Raw genomic sequence first — 22335 nt, forward strand, 5'->3', positions numbered from 1 at the left:
TTGAGTGGAGACAAAGAACTTTATTATCCACAACATTAGCAATAATCACAGTATTAGCATTTTTTTTGTGTTAGTGCCCTGAGCCCAGTTTCCATAAGGTGGCATGAAGAGGGCCAAGAATTCTGAATTTAGGGAACTTGAACCTTTTATAATGGATAGAAAGCGTGCCTGCCCTATTCTCCAGAGGGAGGCGCTGTGTCTCCTTTGCAAGGGTGTGAGCACACTTGCCCTTTGCACAGAAGCAGGATCGTATTTCTATCTTCTGAGACTGTTCGCTATGCAAATATCCTTAAAAACACAGTAGGGAACAATGACAATCACTACCTCTACTTAAAAGACCCATAGAGAATTATCTCTCAATAGTATGTTCCTTCTTTAAGTGAATTCTTGAAAACGACAGTACACCTTAATCATCTTTCCTCCCCTTTCTCTCATACTCTCTGCTAGATCTTCTATGCAAATATAAAGTATAACTATCCTTCTATAAAATAATTTATTTCCTTTTGTGTAATAAAAAGAATTTTACATATATAATTCATCAATATATAATTTAAAAAGAATTTTTATGATTTTATTTTGTGATTTGTTTTTTCTTCTTAACCTCTAATTTTTATGATAATTGGCTACTTTTCTTTGGGTAATTTTATGTCTTTTCTTTAGCTTTATTTCTTATAACGCAGATATTCCCAACCACATTGATAAAGATTTTATAGTTTCAGTAAATAAGAACCATCTATCAAGTCTGTTATGGGCAAGACTCTGTTCTAAGTGAAATTGAGGGCAGAAATATTAAGAAGATCCCTACCCTTAAAGAATTTAAAATATAATCATATATGCAAGGAAATTCAAATTAGCTATTGTAGTATTTAAGTCGTATTTAACAACCAAAATGCTAAAATAAATTTGTTTATGGTATTTTATACATAAGTATTATTATTTTGTGCTCTATGATTTTTCCTAAAATATGACATTAATTATGTTTATTTTGTGGAATCATTAGACTTCCACCTGTCCATAGCCACAAGCCTTTTACTTTGTTGAGATTTTATCAATTGACAAAAATGCCTGTGCCTCATTTTGTATCACAAAAAGATTATATAGTTTGTGTTGAGTTTTTATTATAAAATTAAATATTCTTTCCTTTAAATGTCATGTTAAGTTTAAGAGTTAGAGTTTAGGTTTTACATAAAGGTTTATAATTGAGCTGTTAATTTACATAAAGGTTTATAAACATCACCTTTTAGTTAAGAAAATAAATGTCCATTAGTGAAAAAAAATGGTAAGAATTACCTTACATGCATATAAACCACATATTTAAAATAATGGTTAAGGATAATTAACGGTGACAGAAAATGCTTATAATGTAAATGAAAATAGATGATATAGAACTATTTAGAATATGCGATCACAGATTTTGAAATGCATCTGTATATGCGTGGAGAAGTTTATATGTAAACTCATACCAATCACATATCAATTCATAAATGATATCAGTTGATCTGATAATTATTTTGCCTTCTTTATTATACTTTATGTTTTTATAAGAAATTAATAATTGTTAGTGAGGGAAAATAAAAGCTGAAAACATAATTTCTCATCATTAATTACTTTATAAAATATGAAAACATAACACATTTTTTAATTTTAAATTATTAATATGAACTATGGTTCTTTTCTTTAGAATTAAGGATAATTGCATTTTATGTCTTTGGTGTTCCCCCACCTTTAGAACCATCAGATATCCTATAGATATTATTCTTATAGATAAGGACATTATTATTTCACCAAATGTATATTCTTACTCAAGCTTGCATAAAAATTAATAGGCATCCAACTAATGCTTGTGATTGCCCTGTTTGGTGACTGTGAGCAGTCACCAAAGGTAAAAGGCCTTGAGTATAACATTTATTGTTTATGAATTCTATTTCTTTCCCCTTGGGTGCCCACTATTTTTAATTCTCTGGGGAACTTGGCAGTGGTACTCTTCTTGATAATACTCTGTCCTAAACATTTTCTTTACCTAGAATTATGTTTTAACACTTTGTTTTATTTTTAATTAAAGGATACAGTCTTCTTTTTTAGAATAAAAATATATTTTATGATTTCTTAGAGTGAGTACATACATCTAAATGTAGTTATCAATCACTGTTTTAATTATTATTTATATTGCATCACAAATTATAATGAGTTTGTTAAGGTATTCATAGTCTTTTGCACATCTGCCTACCTTTTTTGGTTGTTGGTTTTTGTTTGTTTTTTAACCATCTTAGCCATTTTCAGTAGCATTAGGTATAAATCAGTAGCATTAGGTATAATCACATTGTTGTAAAATACACATTTTATTTTTTAACTACATGTTACAGTGGAGAAATGTTAATGTTAATTTTATTTCTGAGTTCTTATTAAAATTATTTTTTAAATTTATATCATCACAGCCTATGGTCCAATGTTGATTTTAAGTTCATCCCCAACAAGTTATATATAGTGGTTTTGACACATGAATACAAAGACCTGCTGATACTGCACTGGGTTTGATTTTGCTTTTTAATTATTCAGTTAGAAGCAGACCTTTTCCTCTTCCAAACTCAGCCAATGTTAAGTGGCTGGCTACAGGGGGACCTGTGCTTGATGGCTCGGAATGTGTTAACAGCAGAATGCCACTATTTCAATGATATAGTCATGTAGGGCAGACTGAGCCAGAATAAAAACTTGCTGTTCCACATGAAGATAATCTATTATCACAGAATTCTAAATAATCTTCCAGAGAATCTGTATATCCTTCAAAACAATGAAACCCCTAAGAGCTATGCCATTTGTTTACCCTAGGTTTTGAAATGTTATAAACCTTAATTTGGAATTCTTGATGAAAATGTCTGTGATGGAGATGAAAACTTAACAAGCAGAATACTCCATAAATGATACTTAAGAGATATAAACCATTTTATCTTACACGTTTATATATTACTTCTCACATAATAAATACAGAGTTAAAATAATAGAAGCCTTTTAAATTTAAGACACCTTGACTATTGCTAAGATAGTAATAAATGAAGACATGTGATAATGATGTAGATTTGGTAGATAATACTATAAATTCAAAATATAGAACTTTAGCTTCTGGCCATGATAGAGTAACAGGGTTTAGATTTATATTCCTGCTGTAAACAACTAACAAACTGGATAAAATATATGGGGAAAATTCCCCAGTTTCTGGACATTGGACAATAGGCAGTGCAGGAGTGTGATTCCTCATAGAAAGGAAACAAAGGTGAGTCCTAGGATTTCCCTAGCTTTCTGCCTCAAGGCAAGTTTCAGAATACAGGGCAGAATAGGACATCTCAAACTGAGCTCAGCAGTCTTTCTGAGTTGTAGAGACAGGAACTGAAGTTTAGGGAGGCAGAGATGACTAGAAATTATGGAATAAAATTCCAGAGATGAAGAAAGCTATGCAGAGAAAGAGCCCCTGGGAGCAACAATAGAGTTCTTGAGAGTTTGCTGAATAGCAAGACATGAATGCATGGCGATGAGACCTCACAGGGTTTGGCAAGGAATAACCTCGGAGCTACGATCTTAATGATTCCCATCCTTACACAGGGTGGAAGGCATTGAAGTTCCTACTGTCCATCATATATAATTCTCATTGGTTATTTAGGACATTCAGTGGAGACCAGAAGGGCTAGGCCTCAGTAGTGGGGCTAAACTATCTATAGAGTAAAGGCTACCCTAGACTCACCTTAAACAAGCTTGTAAATCAGCCTCTGAAGGAAACAAAATAGTGAGTAACTGTTACTGTTAAAAGGAATACAATACTATTGTAGCCCAACATCATTAAAAGGAATACAATAAGATGGAGACATACAACAACTTAAATATAACAGTGCCAAACATTCAATAAAAAATTACTAGAGGTGCAAAGGAGTGAGAACTACAAACAGGAGAGAAGCTAGCCAATAGAAATAGGCTGAGAAATGACACCAATGATAGAATTAGCAGGTATATTAAATACCTATATGTTAAAACAGGTGTCATAACTATGTTGAGGTATTTACAAGAAGTTGGACACATTGAGGAGAGAAATTGAAAATATATAAAGAGCCAAACTCAATTATACAGATGAAAAATAAAATATCTGAAATAAAAAAATTTAGTGGAATTAGATGTTGAGTAGTAGATATTGCAAGAAAAAGAAATTAATTAACTTGAAGACATAGTGATGGAAACATGCCAAAATGAAGCACAAAGAGAATAAAGGAAAATAAATGTGCAGAGCCTTATCGAACCGTGGGATGATAATTAATTATGGTTGTGAGGATAGGGCTCACTGAAAGTTCACATTTGACCAGATACTTGAAGCAGGAGAGGGAGTGAGCCATGTAGACATCTGTGGATAAATGATTTGGAATTATCTACATATCTGTATCTATATGTATACATATATATATTTAGAAATAAATGATATACTGTAACCCTTTCATTTTATAATTAAGACTATTGAGTCACAAAGAGGTCAAGCAACTTATCCAAAGTTAAAAAGATATTTATTGAGACTTTTTAAAAATTGAAATTGCCAGACTATAGGAAGAGATCAAGCAACTTATCCAAGGTTAAAAAGATATTTAATGAGACTTTTTAAAAATTGAAACTGCCAGAGTATAGGCACTTTGCGATTATTTCCTTCTTTCACTCTGAATATTTCCTGCTTTCTTTCTTTCATGGCATTGGCAGTCCTGCAAATCAGGTCTGTGCAAATTTTGTCATCTACTATTTCATCTCTAATACCTAATATATAGCCAGCCAACTTTAGTGCGTTTTTTTTTGCTAAGGAATTACTCTAAATTTGCCGCCCTGTCCCGTGGCACTAAGATAGTGAAAGATTTTGCATCAGAGTTACCAAGATAGATACTACTGGGAAACACCTTTTATGATCGTGTTTCATAATGGCATTGATGGTTCCACCTTTCTTTATTTGAGTGCCACTTCACTGATGCACAGTTAAGTTCCTGGATGAGACTCAAAAGTGAAACACTACTGTTGGTATATATTTTTTGGCCTTGATATATCCTTAAATATATTCCAGAATACTAAGGCTTCTACCAAAATGAAAAAAAAAAATGATCCTTCAGATGTTTCCATTTTTATCAGGCATATGGAAAATCTATCTTTTATGCCTAGGTCTCCAAGAGAAGTAAATATGAAAAATCTTGAAATCTTAAAAAGTACATTGTTTATATTACAGATAATAAAAGGCTTTAGATTATTGTTATTTGTTTTTAAAGAATCTGTCTTTGGAGAATCATCTTTGGTTATTGAGTAGAATATTTCTTATTTATTTATTTATTTATTTATTTATTGAGATGGAGTCTCACTCTGTCGCCCAGGCTGGAGTGCAGTGGCGTGATCTTGGCTCACTGCAACTTCCACCTCCTGGGTTCAAACGATTCTCCTGCCTCAGCCTCTTGAGTAGCTGGGACTACAGGCACGTGCCACATGCCCAGCTAGTTTTTGTATTTTTAGTAGAGACGGGGTTTCACCGTGTTGGCCAGGATGGTCTCAATCTCTTGACCTCGTGATCTGCCCGCCTCGGCGTTCCAAAGTGCTGGGATTACAGGTGTGAGCCACCACATCTGGCCTGAGTAGAATATTTCTAATTACATTTTTTTGCTGACCTCATTTCAAGGTGTAATATTTTAAATTTATGCCGAAGTTTAATAATATATTGTTTAGGCTTAAGTTTGGCTGAAAATATCAGACTACTCTAAATAACAGTGCTTTAAACAAGATCCAATTTTGTCTCTCATTAGAGAGTTTAAGCACGCACCCTAAAGCTATTATGATCTTTCAAGATCAGGAAGCTTTTTATTCTACTTTGAGTGGCCTTCATTGCCAGGCTTTCCTCATGGTTCATGATGGTGGCTTCAGCAGTTAATCAAGTCTGCATTTCAGTGAGCATAAATGAGTACAGTGAAAGAAAAAGGTGCTTTCTGCCTCATTAAGCACTACCCAGAAGTTGCACACCCCATTTTGTTTATATACTCTTGACTAGAAGCTAGTTACATGGTCCTGTCTAACTGCATAAGAGGTCTTGCAAATGTAGTATGTAATCTTTAAGGCCATGTACCTGGCTACAACTTGTATGTTCTAACTAAGAAAGAAAGGGAGAGTGGATAGTAGAGATTATTTAGCTGCTTCCACCATAGTAACTTAAAATAGAAAATCAAAAGCTGAATTTTGGAAAAAAATAGAGAATAAAAATATTTTCCTTTTAGTATGCACATCACAAGACAAAGCTGGTTAAAAAAATGTTTTTAGTGTTGCTTAGATATTTCACAGTAAGAGATATAGACTTGGGAGTCATCAACATATGGATCATAGTGGAAGCCACAGAGTGGTTGAGATTTCTCAGGAGACCATACAGAGCAGGATGAGAAGAGAGTGCAAAATTACATTCAAAGGAACTCTTTAATGGTAGAGTAAGGAGAAGGAGCCAATGGAGGGAGTTCAGAAGCGTCATTATGAGAAGTAGGCAACAAAGCTACATGTATATGTGTGACACAATTCCAAAGAGTTTCAAGAAGAAGGTGCATGACATGCTGTAGAATCATCAAGAACAATGAGGCTGAAAAATAGGCTGTTAGTCTGTGGTCAGTTGGCCAGAGGACCTTTAGTTGTTAAGGAATGGATGTGAATTGAAGAAGGAGGGACAACCTATGTACACCAATCGTTCAAGAAATTTGATTATATAGTCACTTGGGGTATGTGTATAGAAATAGAGATGTAAAGAGACAAGGAGACAAAATTGGAGATACCACAAAGGCTGAGGATAATTTATACAGTGAGATCACAGGTAAGCAAGATATAAAACCCATGCACAGATGTGAGACTTAACGATCAGGAAAAATCATTTCTTCTTTAAGACAGAGGTAAGAAGATAAGACTATGTATCATTGTATATTCATTTAGTTATTTTTCTTTCCACAAACAAGTATTTATGTGGGACAAGTATTTTTTTTTTTTTTGCACTGTTTTAGAGAATCTAAGAGATCAAAAAATGTATAATTTTCTCATGACAAGCCTCCTATTTTTCTCATACAGGGAACCAGTTTTTCAGGTTAACTTTGGAATGCCCTGGCTGAAAAGAGGGGTTCATTCAGATGGTTAGAGGACCCTAAAATTTTATTTTTTCTTTACAAATGTCATTTGAAAATATTAAAGCATGAAGGTAGACACTATTATATAATATGCAATTTATTTTATCAGGGATAAAAGATGGTTTTAAAAAATTTTACTACTTTGGAACAGAAAAAGGTTGAAAATAAAATAAAGTCTATCTAATGAAGTACATCTAAAGTAAAATAACTTGAAAATATAATTCAGAAAGTCGTCAGAGAATTTAATGAAAATATATGTTTACTAAGTTGTTTTGTACATTGTAAGAAATTATTTTTATTTCTAAATCAAAATTCAAGGGAAAAAAGTATTAGCAGTCTGCAGAGCTTAAAATGATATACAAAGTTAAAATTATTTCATAAGTTGTTTCTGCACTATTCTAGGTAATCAGCATAATTTATAATTAGACAATATTTCTAAGATTAATTTTCTAAAGGACTTCAACAGATGCTAGATGATTATTTGATATGTTACCCATATTGTAGATGATTGTAGCCATAGGCTTAATTTCCTTAACTCTGTTTTTTTAATGTTTCATGTTTTATGAAGGTAATAGTTTATGAAGATGATAAATATGAATTATCTCTGATGATAGCTATCATTTTCATAAACGTGAAGCATCCCTCGGTCATCTCATGACAATCTTTTATAGCCGTATCTATCAAATGCATTACTTAGTTGACATTTACCACATATTTGAATTTCTTGCATTGCTAGTGTTCATATGAAAACTCCTGAAGTGAATCATTAGCTCATAAAGAGATGTAATTACACTTTATTTAGTATGTCTCCATGTGTGCCGTGCGGAGTATTTTATCATTGGTATTTGATGATTAATTCTAACAAAGTGTTCAGTTTGTTAAGCAAACTGGGTTTATTTATTTTTATTTTTAAATGTACTACACTTTATTTAACATACATATAATGTCCTATCTTGTTGGATCCTTTTCTTGAGAGAGTAGCAATTATTCCATATTTAATTTTTAAAAAATTCTTGGTCCTTACATCTTTGGCTCACTTTTTATTTTTCTAGGATTGTAAAGCAGATTTATTTGTGTATGGTTTCTTCTAATGTGTTCAAGTTTTGCTTTCTATTTTTACTTTGAAGGTAGAGCATAGACTTCATTAAATTTTCTCAGAAGAGAAAGCTTTAGAAGGTAAATTATGTTGAAAAATTGCTTCTACTTCTGTACCCTATTGGAGTTATTTGACTTCCATTCCTGTTAGCACTACCTCACTCCCGTCCCACTTTTGAACATGCTGGCCCAAACTTGGAACAAAACAACAAAAAGAGGGAGGGGGAAATAAGAACCCCCATCCCCACCCCAAAACATGGTTTCTTGGTTTCCTTCAGCACAGCTGAGGCAGGCTAACATTTTGTTAAAAGCGTTACTGAATACTAAGAAGGAATAAATTAGAACAAATACCGAAAACATAAACTATTTAAAAATAGTTAACCCTAAAATAGTAGTCTTCAATTGTTTTTCTTAGTGCATGCCTATCAGTAATTTTTTGAGCAAGCATCTGTAGTAGTTATTGATTTATACATTAACTATATGTATCACTATTTAATGTAATAAAGCGTGTAAGGTTATTTTAATTTTATTATAATTTAAGTTGTACTATTCAGATGGAATTTTAATACATCAGTAATGTTTCAGTGGGTATAATATTGCATGGTATTACTTTTTTTTGTTTTTGTTTTGTGGCGGAGTCTCGCTCTGTCATCCAGGCTGGAGTGCAGTGCGCAATCTCAGCTCACCACAACCTCCACATCCCGAGTTCAAGCAATCCTCCTGCCTCAGCCTCCCAAGTAGCTGGGATTACAGGTGCCCACCACCACACGTGGCTACTTTTTGTGTTTTTTAGTAGAGACAGGGTTTCACCATGTTGGCCAGGCTGGTCTCGAACTCCTGACCTCAAGTGATCCGTCCATCTCGGCCTCCCAAAGTGCTTGTATTACAGGCGTTAGCCATTGTACCCAGCCTGTATGGTATTACTTTTTAAATATTTGTTTAATACTTTGTTATAACAACTTATAAGTTTAATTTTTAATTAAGTTTATTCCAATTGTTGGTTTTAATGGCTGACATAATTGGAAAGCTGCCTCACTGAGATACATCATATTGAAGAGATGAAAAGGGCATCATTGACTGTACTCAGGATACTTATTTTTCAGTCCCATCTATTTTGCAAAGGTTTGCTGACATAAGGCTAGTAAATTTTCATCTTCCTTGTAAAATGAGTTATTTCAGTTTAATGGGATAGTATTGCCTTTTTTATTCAAATAAATTAGTTTTGTCTTTAATCCATATTTTTGAGTGTGTTTTACAGGAATATTTTTAAAGTGTGTATACAGGTTATGAGTATTAATTTAGTTAAAATAATAAAATTTTTAAACCTGATTAACTGTACATGGTAAATTGTAATATGCCACAATTAACTGAAAACAAATGAAGGATTGAAGAGCCCTTGGCAATTCTTTCTTGTTGTTGAGTGTTCCTGTTCCTTTGTATACTTAACATAGTGTTATCTGTGGCCTTCTGACATGAGGAAGGACTCCAATGATAGTCTACTGTATTAAATATTAATAAACTATGGCTGGGCACAGTGGCTCACACCTGTAATCCCAGCACTTTGGGAGGCCAAGGTGGGCGGATCACCTGAGGTCAAGAGTTTGAGACCAGCCTGGCCAACATGGTGAAACCCTGTCTCTACTAAAAGCACAAAAATTAACTGGGTGTGGTGACGCGTGCCTGCAGTCCCAGCTACTCGGGAGGCTGAGGCAGGAGAATTGCTTGAACCCGGGAGGTGGAGGTTGCAGTGAGCCGAGATTGCGCCACTGCACCCAACCTGGGCTACAGAGCGAGACTCCATCTCTAAATAAATAAATAAATAAATAAATAAATAAATAAATAAATGTGTTTCTCATTTTTAGATGAAAGTTAGTATAAGTGGATATTCTCATGTTGGCCAGGCTAGTCTCGAACTCCTGGACTCAGGCCAGGAACACCCTATGGGTGTTCTTGTAGCTTTGTGCACCACATATTTTGGAGAATACTGTTGTGTTGGAATGTTATTATCTGAAAGTTTAGCATTACCTAGAGAAAACCTCTCATGTAAAGTTCAGATATGATTATCCTGTGGCGCAGATTCATTGTGCAATGGTTACCAACTTGTCCAGTAAGACAGAACACACTCACATGCAGTGAGTTACATGAAGCAGATTTATGACTATGCTCACAGATAGGCATCAAGGGACAATAGAAGCCTAGGATTCAGTGTGATTTGTCCCCTTCATGTCCCCCAGACTCCAGAAAGGTGCTCAGGTTAAATGGTGTCTCATCTGTGCATGCCGCACTTGCACTACACCTGAGGGTCCCTGGAAGACATCTCTCTCTGGGTTTTATATTCCATGGTGATATGACTTGCTGGCTAAAGCATTACAGTGTACTGTTTCTGGTCGGGACTGGAACAGAACTTGAGCTGTTTTGGTCAGTCCCTTCCTATCTTAAGATGTTGTGTTGTACAATTATTCTTAAGAACTACAAGTGAAAAAAGGAGGAGAACTGGGTGGTCCAAGGCCACCAGAGCACTGTCCTGCAGATCCCAAGGAGCCAATTTAAACTAAGAAAGGTATTGGCTGAGATAGTGAAAGAAGTCTTTCCTCCTTCTGATCAGAGGAGTAAAAAGAAAAAAAAAATCAATAGCATCTTCAAATCTGCTGGCTTAGGCAGAGAATCAGTGGGATAATGACCAGTGAATATACTAATAGAAGGACTGAGAGTCAGGTGAGCTAGGAAGGCAATGAAGTTGAACAGCTCTTGAAGAAGTAAGCCTGAGAAAGGAGGGAAATAAGTCTCATGATATGCTTAAAGCATTGTGGGATCTATGCAGTCTATGCAATGATGTTGCTAGGGCAGGGCACATACAACTACTAACCAATTGCCTGGTATTCCCCAAATTGATAGGTGATTTCTTTACTAGCGAATAAACATTCCTAAATTAAATTAGAAAGGACTCTTCAATTGCAAGAGACAGGAACTATATTCAAATGATTTTCAGTTTAAAAACCAGTTGTGGCAGACTACTTATTGAATCCCGTAACCAAAATGGTAAAGGCAAAGATGGATCTTTTCTTCAGAATGACTTAGAACCAGAGATTCCACATTATCAGGATGCCATCTTTTCATGTTGGTTTAACCTTCTGTTACTGAACACAGATTTCTTGACAGTTTTGTACATGGCTGGGGTACCTCTGAACTCACATACTTAATTCTCTATGATCAAAGAAAAACAGGTCTTATCCAGTGCCTATTGAAAATGTAATTGAAGCACTTTAGGAGGTCAAGGTGGGCAGATCACCTGAGGCCAGGAGTTCAAGACCAGCCTGGCCAACATGGTGAAACCCCGTCTCTACTAAAAATACAAAAATTAGCCAGGTGTTGTGGCACATGCCTGTAGTCCCAGCTAATCAGGAAGCTGAGGCAGGAGAATCGCTCGAACCCGGGTGGCAGAGGTTGTAGTGAGCCGAGGTTGCGTCACTGCACTCCAACCTGGGTGACAGAGCAAGACTCTGTCTCAAAAAAAAAAAAAAATGTAATTGAAGAGGATTTTGCTTGACTGTCTTAAATCATGTGCCGACCTCTTGGACAGTCACTATGGTCAGGAAGGTTAGGTACTATGATTGGCCCAGTGGCAGCCCAGGTTGGGTCATGTATTCACCCCTGTGTTCTGGGGCATGAGATATAATGCCAGAAAAAATGCAAGAATAGTAGAAACATGGCTCATGAGGTTAACTCCAGCTATTCCAGTTTGGACATACTAATTTTTTATTTTACAATTAGTCACAGCAGGTTTAAAACACATTACTGTTTTGATAGGAAGATGGTAAATTGATTATGAAGGTATTAGTCACATGAACTAGGGAACGGGGGAAAAATCTGGAAGGAAAAGACATGAGATGCATAAGACAGATTGCAGACTTTACAACAGGCTTTGTTTTAGTTTTTTTAAACACAGGGTTTATTCAACTGAGGGAAAGGAATTACGATATGTTTTTGTTGTGTGCAGTTTTGAACAATACAGTTTTGCTTAGCACAATTTATTAATTTTTCAACTTCATCTGTTTCATTACAAAGGTTTTTTCCCAAGGAGCCATTAATTTGAATTATCATAATATGTGATTTGAACTGTAATGTCACTTAATTTTAAAGTTCTTTGAGAACACATTGCAATGTTAATATGTGAACGTTTTTCAAATATAGAGTTCTTTGGAAATAAGTGTAAGTTATTCTAGTTTTTACACAGACTGGCAAGAATTCAGCAAAAATTCAAGCAATTTTTTTTTACAGTCTTTTCACCCCCTTTTAGTAGTCAGAACAAGATTATAGTTTCCAGATGAAATTCTGAATGTCACATAGTGATGACATACATTTTCCTGGTTGGCTCAGCATGAGATGCAATTTTGTATGCCATGTCACGCTGACTTGCAGAATCCAAAAGCTATTATTTCCCAAGGGGCTTTCAAGAGTGATAGTATTAAATGCAGTTTTTATTTTGCTGAAAAGTCTCATGCATTATTGCAGTTCTGTGGCAAGTTTCTTAAAGCTTTGAATATTGTCTAACTTGTAGAAATTTTAAAAATAGTACTACATAAAGGTTACTTTCTCTTCAAGTTATTTAAATTTATATTGCCAAATACAGTTGCCAAAAATAATGATGAGTGTAAAATATAAATCAAGAATTAGGAAGATATAGTATATAAACCAGTAGCTTAGGGACCAAAACACCTAAGTTTTTATCTTACCCTACCCCATGTTAAGCTAACATCACACGGTCTTGTCTTCTTCATTTATAAAATGATGATAAGTTTACCCAGCAATACCTCAAGTAAAGTAAGGTATGTGAAAGTTCTTTAAAATGATAAAACACAATTCAGAAGGTGAAGATCATATTTTTGATGTTTGAATTTTAAAGGGAAAGCTGTAGACTTCAAGCATGGTGAAGCTTATTTTGACTAATAGTTTCTAGCCTTGTGGTAAAATTTTATTCTTTCTTTTTTCCTTTGGATCTTAATCATCTACAAGTTGCCTTAAATCTCAGTGTATCAGTACAGATGCCTACATAATGAAATTTATTTCACACTGATGATCTGCCTTCTTTTTTAGACTTGTCTAACTGACCTGCTCTGTTATACCAGTCTTATTTTTTTTTCTCTTTTTTAAAGGTGCCTCATATCCAACTGCCTACACATCTCTACCTAGGTATTATATGGGGTGCTCAAGCCTAACATGTCTTGTTTCATCTGCCTTCTTAAATTTATACAACTGTGTACCTTTCCCCCAACCTTCATTCACCATGATGCTCAAGGCTGAGACCTAGGATTCATCCTTAGTGTCTCCCTTTCCTGTCCATTCCACTTCCAAGTTGTATCTTGAATCTTTTTGTCTGTTCGTATGCCACAACAAATGGAGCCACATCATTTTTTGTACAGAGTAATGTAAGTATATGCTAACTAGTCTTACTGGTGCCATTTGGTATTATATTATCCTCTGATCTCAGTTACCTCAATTCATTGTCCACATGGCAGCAAGAGTCATCTTATTAAAAACCTAAATTAGATCATGTCTCTCCCTGCTTAATCGCAGTAGTTGCTTCCTATTGCACTTAAGATATAACCCAGACTTCTTACCATGCTCTACACAGTTGAATCTTATCTAACCTCCATTAGGTTCTCCCATGGCATCTTTGTCATTTTTCCTTACATGGATCCTGTTTCATTTTCTTATATACTTCATCCTTTTTTTTCTTTTTTCTTTTTCCTTGAGATGGAGTCTTGCTCTGTCGCCCAGGCTGGAGTGTAGTGGCGTGATCTTGGCTCACTGCAACTTCCCACCTCCCAGTTTCAAGCGATTCTCCTGCCTCAGCCTCCTGAGTAGCTGGGACTACAGGCACCCACCACCAACACCAGTTCATTTTTGTATTTTTAGTAGAGATGGTGTTTCACCATATTGGCCAGGCTGGTATCGAACTCCTGACCTTGTAATCCACCCAACTCAGCCTCCCAAAGTGCTTGGATTACAGGCGTGAGCCACCATGCCCAGCCGCTATATACTTTTCGTACTGCAGGTCTTAGTTTAGATGATCAATAAAAAAACTTCTGTATTCCCTAAAATAGGTCTGTACCACTCACCCAGGATTCTTTAACACCCCTTTCTATCTTTAGAACACTTATCATGTATCCTGTTCTTGTTTTTTTTTTTTTTTTTTATTCTCTCCTTCTCTAGAATATATCTCAAGGGCTATATGTGACTTGTTCATTTTTGTATTCCCAGAGTCTAATAGCCATTTCTGGTATTGAGCAAATATGTATTAAATACTTGTTGCATGAATGAATTAACCTTTTTGTTTCTCATTATTTTTATTCAGAGATGTAAAACTCTCATTCCTTAATCTTTTAAACCCCTGTTCTTTAATTGATTTAAGTTGATGTCCTATAACTTTTCATATCTGTTCTGGTTTCTCACAGATATTTATCAAATATTCAGAAGGAGTTAGCAGCTCATGGCACAATTTCACTTCGTGTGCATAATCTTCCAGTGTATTCCTGCTACATCAGAAATTTAGATATATTTTAAAATGTTGAATTATTATAAGAATGATCCAAGTACAATGCAGGATATTAAGATAAAATTTTACCTCTAGTCAGTGTTCTCCACTCTATGCTAGTGGGTTGGGGAATTGCAGGTAATGTATGACATGGCTTCTGTTATGATGAACTTTAGGTTATATCTGGAGAGAGAAAAGTAACGTACAAATAGTAGACTTTAGTGAACTGAGGAAAATTGAGTGGAAGGAGTCATTACTATAGATTTTAGGAATTAGAAAAGTTTTCATTGAGAAGACCTTAGGATAGGTGTTAGATAGGGTTTGTAACAATCATGAAGGTGCTTTCATTTGGATGGGAACAGCAGAGAGAAGACACTAATTGGAGTAAAGAGTCTTTAGTGGAAATAGTGGAAAATAAAGTTGAACAGAGTTTCAGAGAATCAAGACCAACTTATACAGGGCTTTGAAAGCCATATAGAGAACTTTGACTTTCTACCAGATATTCATTCTTAAGTAGTATCCTATAGCTGAGAATTGTCTGTAGGATGGAACTAAAGGAGGAAGACCCTTTTCAGAACTGTGAGTAAATCTTTATAGTGATGAACATTTTCAACAAATTGGTAGCCAGGGAAACAAAGAAGAAAGTACAGATTTAGGTTATTTCTGAAACTAAAAATTGACTTTTTTTCTTACCCTTTAAAAAAGGTATATGTAAATTTATGTTTATTTCTTTTGAGAGAGTCCCAAGTCATTTTTAGGATCATGAATGATAATAGCTTCTTTTTCATGGTCATACATATGTGGTTTAGAATAAAGTGAGAGGTCATCAGTGCTTCTACAATTATTGTACGTTCTACATTATGATACAATTTTTTGCTATCCATCTATTTCTCTCCTTATAATGAGAGCCCCTCAGAGATGTGACCCCAGTCTCTTTGTTTCTCCATGACCTAGCACAAGTAGGCACTCAGTTATACTTATTGAATTGAACTAAGCGACTTTTCCATAGCTCATAAGTCTTGGAAGAGGCCAGCATTTTCCTTTATCTCATTTTCTTTTCTTTTTTTTTTGCCTATTAATTAATTAGTTTATTTTTTTTTATTATACTTTAAGTTCTAGGGTACATGTGCACAACGTGCAGGTTTGTTACATATGTATACATGTGCCATGTTGGTGTGCTGCACCCATTAACTTATCTCATTTTCAAGTGTTTTCCAAGCCACATCAACAGAATGTAAGAATGCAATGTAATAAGATTCACAAGTCGGCATCTGTTTGACTTTATTTCTGCTGTGCTGCTGAAATTTTAAAAATCTTTTTGTGATCTTCTAAAGACATGAGGAAATGGGGGATTGAGAGAAAGGTGATGAGGATGAGATTCCCTTCTGCTATGTTCTTCAACCTGTATTCTTGCCAAAATTCTTCCCTTCATGGACTAGCAAGGAGGACAATATGGCTGGTGCAGAGAGAGCACTGGGAAGAGGGATGTAAGAGGAAGTAAAAAAAGACAAGAGGAAGCCAGATCCTGTAGGGACTTACAAATCATTGTAACGACTTTGACTAATAAAAGTGAGCAAGATGGGATGGCATTTAAGGGTTTTGAGTAGAGGCATGATATAACCTTTTTTGGTTATTCTACCAATATTAATCTTGATGCTGTATTGAGAATGCACTGTAGGGAGAAAAGTGTAGAAGGAGATAAGCCGGGTGCCATATGGCTCTTGGCCATAGTGTATATCTATAATCATGGTAACTTTGCCAGGTAGTATTACTAGACGATGCAAGGTCAAATTCAGGATCTATTTTAAGATAGAGCCAACAGATTATAGTAATTTTCAGGATGTATGGCATAACAGAGAAGGGTCATGGTTTTGTTTGTTTGTTTGTTTGTTTTTGCAGCCAGAAAGGTGGATTAGGTATTTATTGAAACTTGGAGGACTATAAGGTGAAGAGCATAGGGGCTTTTGAGAAAGAGACTTAAGAGTTTTGCTTTGGCTATGTTAAATTTGAAATTCCTATTAACTATCCAAATGGAGATGTTCAGTACGCAGTTGGATAAATAGTCTGGAGCTTACAGGATAGATCCAGACAATTCCCTGGAAATAGAATCCTCATAGAGGATACTTAAAGCCATGACATTGAGTGAGATCCTCTAAGAAGAAAGTGTTTGTAGAGAAGAGAAATGGCCCAAGTACTGAACCCTTGGACATGCCAGCATTTTGTGGTCTGGAGAATGAAGAATTAGCAAGAAAACTGAGAAAGAGCTACAACTGAGGTAGAATGGGAACATAGAGATGGTAGTGTTCAGAAAGAAGTGCAGACTGTGTTTTAAGGATGTGGAAATGATCAACTTTTTCAGATTCCTCTAATAGTTCAGTGTTAAACAATGGCTCTAAAAAACTACCACAGAAATTTTAGTGACTCAACATAGCAGAATTCATTTCTAGTTCTAGGAAAGTCCATTACTGAGTCCACAGTATGATAGCTCTTCTCCAAGCAGTGAATCAGCCACCTTCCATTTAGCCACTCTGAGGATCCTTAGGGCCTCAGATTCAGAAAAGAGTTTTAGGAAGATAAAGATTTTGCTGATGACATATCATGAGTTCTAGATGGCAGAATGGAGGAGATTGCAGTGTGTGGAGTGAGAGATGAGGTCAGGTGGGGATTGCACAGGTCTGTTTAGTGATGAGAATCTAGGTGATGAGGGGTATTGTTAGAATTTTGGGTTTTTCCTGATGGCTGATGTAAACAGAATACAAATGGCATAAAGGAATTAGTACTGGGGTTTCTAACGCAGAATTAGGTGGCAAGGCTGTGAGTATTGGGGCTGGAGGGATGTGGTCTTTAATCCCTCTGGGATTACAGGCATGAGCCACCATGCCCAGCCTGAAACAAGTTTGAAGATATTTAAATCATACATTCAGTAAATATGTACAATTGTATACTTAGTGGATTTTTTAAATATTTGCAATTAGATATGTCAAATTAAATTACCAAAAAATAATCAAATTTTTAGGCCTGGGGTTTTTCTTTGGATTGCAAAGACCTCCACAAAATAACCAAGGATCATAACTTTCTTTTTCCGCTGTCCACTTACAGGAAAAACAATTAAATGCAGATCAAGTAAACATATTTAATGGATTTATTTAAGTTAACATCCGGACTACATGCTGGGGTCATAATAGATTCAACTTACAATTCTTGTATCAGGAATCAAATAAGATGAGAAGAGTTTTGAGTATTAGCAAAACAACTCCTAGTTGGTCTCTATTTTCACTCTCTTCCTCTTCCAATTATGTATCCTTTGTGTTAATATAAGAATTTTCACTTCATAACTCAGGAATGGAAAACCAAATACTATATATTCTCACTTAAAAGTTTGAGCTAAGCTGTGGGTATGCAAAGGCATACAGAGTGGTATAATGGACATGAGACTAAAAAGGTGGGATGGGGGAATACTTGGGTGACAGGTGCGCTAAAATTTCAGATTTCACCACTCTACCATTTATCTCTGTAACCAAAAACCAATTGTATCCCTAAAGCTATTGAAAAATTTAAAAATTTGTTAAAAATAAAAAGAACTTTCACTTCTAAAACTCAAATTTTATTACACTTAATTTTTTAACAGTTTTCACTATCTCTTGGTACCTTCAGGATGAACTTCATGTTTCTTTGCAAGATATTTAAGACCCTGCACAAGTAGGCCTTATCTTGTCTTTCTGGCCTTACCTCTAGCATACCAGTTGCATTTTTTGTGTGGTATACTTCACTCACACTAAACTACTTACAATGCACTTTGTGAATCTATGCCTTTGTGCATCTTCTTTCTGTCTGCTAGTCCTTCTGTCTTTGATTTAAGAATTCTTTCTCAAACAAACTCCATGTTACCTCCTTTGTGGAATCTTTCCTGCCAATATTTGAGTGAATTAATTCAATCTTGCTGTGTTACCAGAATTATTTATTTATTTATTTATTTATTTATTATTATAATTTAAGTTCTGGGATACATGTGTAGAACATGAATGTTTGTTACATAGGTATACACGTGCCATGGTGGTTTGCTGCACCCATCTACCCGTCATCTACATTAGGTATTTCTCAAAATGTTATCCCTCCCCTAGCCTCCCACCCCACGATGGGGGCCAGTGTGTGATGTTCCCCTCCCAGTGTCCATGTGTTCTTGTTGTTCAACTCCCACTTACAAGTGAGATCATGTGGTGTTTGGTTTTCTGTTCTTGTGTTAGTTTGCTGAGAATGATGGTTTCCAGCTTCATCCATGTCCCTGCAAAGGACATAAACTCATCCTTTTTTATGGCTGCATAGTAATCCATGGTGTATATGTGCCACATTTTCTTAATCCAGTCTATCATTGATGGGCGTTTGGGTTGGTTCCAAGTCTTTGCTATTGTGGATAGTGTTGCAATAAACATACGTGTGCATGTGTCTTTATACTAGAATGATTTATAATCCTTTGGGTATATACCTGGTAGTGGGATTGCTGGATCAAATGGTATTTCTGGTTCTAGATCCTTGAGGAATTGCCACACTGTCTTCCACAACGGTTGAACTAATTTGCACTCCCATCAATGGTGTAAAGTGTTCCTATTCTCTGCATCCTCTCCAGCATCTGTTGTTTCCTGACTTTTTAATAATCGCCATTCTAACCGGCATGAGATGGTATCTCATTGTGGTTTTGATTTGCATTTCTCTAATGACCAGTGATGATGAGCTTTTATTCATATGATTGTAGGCCGCATAAATGTCTTCTTTTGAGAAGTGTCTGTTCATATCCTTTGCCCACTTTTTGATGGGGTTGTTTGTTTTCTTCTTGTAAATTTGTTTAAGTTCTTTGTAAATTCTGGATATTAGCCCTTTGTCATATGGATAGATTGCAAAAAGTTTCTCCCATTCTGCATATTGCCTGTTCACTCTGATGATAGTTTCTTTTGCTGTGCAGAAGCTCTTTAGTTTATTTAGATCCCACTTGTCAATTTTGGTTTTTGTTGCCGTTGCTTTTGGTGTTTTAGTTATGAAGTCTTTGCCCATGCCTATGTCCTGAATGGTACTGCCTCCGTTTTCTTCTAGGGTTTTTATGGTTTTCGTCTTACATTTAAGGTTTTAATCCATCTTGAGTTAATTTTTGTATAAGGTGTAAGGAAGGGCCCAGTTTCAGTTTTCTGCATATGGCTAGCCAGTTTTCCCAACACTGTTTATTAAATGGGGAATTCTTTCTCCATTGCTTTTTTTTCAGGTTTGTCAAAGATCAGATGGTTGTAGATGTGTGGTGTTATTTCTGCTCTGTTCCATTGGTCTATATATCAGTTTTGGTACCAGCACCATGCTGTTTGGTTACTGTAGCCTTGTAGGATAGTTTGAATTCAAGTAGTGTGATGCCTCCAGCTTTGTTCTTTTTGCTTAGGATTGTCTTGGCTATGCGGGCTCTTTTGCAGTTCCATATGAAATTTAAAGTAGTTTTTTTATAATTCTTTGAAGAAAGTCAATGGTAGCTTGATGGGGATAGCACTGAATGTATAAATTACTTTGGGCAGTTGACCATTTTTGCGATATTGATTCTTCCTATCCATGAGTATGGAATGTTTTTCTATTTGTATGTGTCCTCTCTTATTTCGTTGAGCAGTGGTTTGTAGTTCTCCTTGAAGAGGTCCTTCACATCCCTTGTAAGTTGTATTCCTAGGTATTTTATTCTCTTAGTATCAATTGTGAATGGGAATTCCCGCATGATTTGGCTCTCTGTTTGTCTGTTATTGGTGTATAGGAATGCTTGTGATTTTTGCACATCGATTTTGTATCCTGAGACTTTGTTGAAGTTGCTTATCAGCTTAAGGAGGTTTTTGGCTAAGATGGTGGGGTTTTCTAAATATACAATCATGTCATCTGCAAACAGAGACAATTTGACTTCCTGTCTTCCTACATGAATACCCTTTATTTCTTTCTCATGCCTGATTGCCCTGGCCAGAACTTCCAATACTATGTGGAATAGGAGTGGTAAGAGTGGGCATCCTTGTCTTTTGCTGGTTTTCAAAGGGAATGCTTCCAGCTTTTGCCCTTCCAGTATGATATTGACTGTGGGTTTGTCATAAATAGCTCTTATTATTTTGAGATACATTCCATCAATACCTAGTTTATTGAGAGTTTTTAGCATGAAGGGGTGTTGAATTTTATTGAAGTCCTTTGCTGCACCTATTGAGATAATCATGTGGTTTTGTCATTGGTTCTGTTTGTGTGTTATTGATTTGCATATGTTGAACCAGCCTTGCATTCCAGGGGTGAAGCCAACTTGACCATGGTGTATAAGCTTTTTGATGTGCTGCTGGATTTGGTTTGCCAGTATTTTATTGAGGATTTTTGCATTGATGTTCATCCGGGATATTGGCCTGAAATTTTCTTTTTTTGTTGTGTCTCTGTAGGTTTTGATATCAGGAAGATGCTGGCCTCATAAAATGAGTTAGGAAGAAGTCCCTCTTTTTATATTGTTTGGAATAGTTTCAGAAGGAATAGTACCAGCTCCTCTTTGTACCTTTGGTAGAATTCAGCTTTGAATCCATATGGTCCTGGGTTTTTTTTTGTTGGTAGGCTATTAATTACTGCCTCAATTTCAGAACTTGTTATTGGTCTATTCAGGGATTCAACTTCTTCCTGGTTTACTCTTGGGAGGGTGTATATGTCCACAAATTTGTCCATTTCTTCTAGATTTTCTAGTTTATTTGCATAGAGGTGTTTATAGTATTCTCTGATGGTAGTTTGTATTTCTGTGGGATCAGTGGTGATCTCCCCTTTATCATTTTTTATTGTGTCTATTTGTTTCTTCTCTCTTAGTTATTTCTTGTCTTCTGCTGGCTTTTGAATTTGTTTGCTGTTGTTTCTCTAGTTCGTTTAATTGTGATGTTAGGATATTGATTTTCGATCTTTTCTGCTTTCTCCTGTGGGCATTTAGTGCTATAAATTTCCCTCTAAACACTGCTTTAGCTGTGTCCCCGAGATTCTGGTACATTGTGTCTTAGTTCTCATTGGTTTCAAAGAACTTATTTATTTCTGCCTTAATTTTATTATTTACCCAGTAGTCATTCAGGAGCTGGTTGTTCAGTTTCCATATAGCTGTGTGGTTGTGAGTGACTTTCTTAATCTTGAGTTCTAATTTTATTGCACTGTGGTCTGAGAGACTGTTATGATTTCCATTCTTTTGCATTTGCTGAGGAGTGTTTTACACCCAATTATGTGGCCAATTTTAGAATAAGTGTGATGTGGTGCTGAAAAGAATATATATTCTGTTGATTTGGGGTGGAGAGTTCTGTCGATGTCTATTAGGTCTGCTTGGTCCAGAGCTGAGTTCAAGTCCTGAATATCGTTGTTAATTTTCTGTCTCATTGATCTGTCTAACATTGACAATGGGGTGTTAAAGTGTCCCACTATTATTGTGTGGGAGTCTAAGTCTCTTTGTATATCTCTAAGAACTTTGTATGAATCTGGGTGCTCCTGTATTGGGTGCATATATATTTAGGATAGTTAGCTTGATCCCTTTATCATTATGTAATGCCC

The 22335-nt window shown here is 35.6% G+C and overlaps 1 protein-coding gene across 18 annotated transcripts in view; it reads left to right on the plus strand.

Moving 5' to 3' along the window:
* VPS13B (vacuolar protein sorting 13 homolog B) overlaps positions 1–22335 on the plus strand; it is an 861798-nt gene that overhangs the window by 373954 nt on the left and 465509 nt on the right. The window lies entirely within an intron of this gene.

The sequence above is a fragment of the Pan troglodytes genome, chromosome 7 (genome assembly GCF_028858775.2).
Source record: "Pan troglodytes isolate AG18354 chromosome 7, NHGRI_mPanTro3-v2.0_pri, whole genome shotgun sequence".
Classification (NCBI taxonomy): domain Eukaryota; kingdom Metazoa; phylum Chordata; class Mammalia; order Primates; family Hominidae; genus Pan; species Pan troglodytes.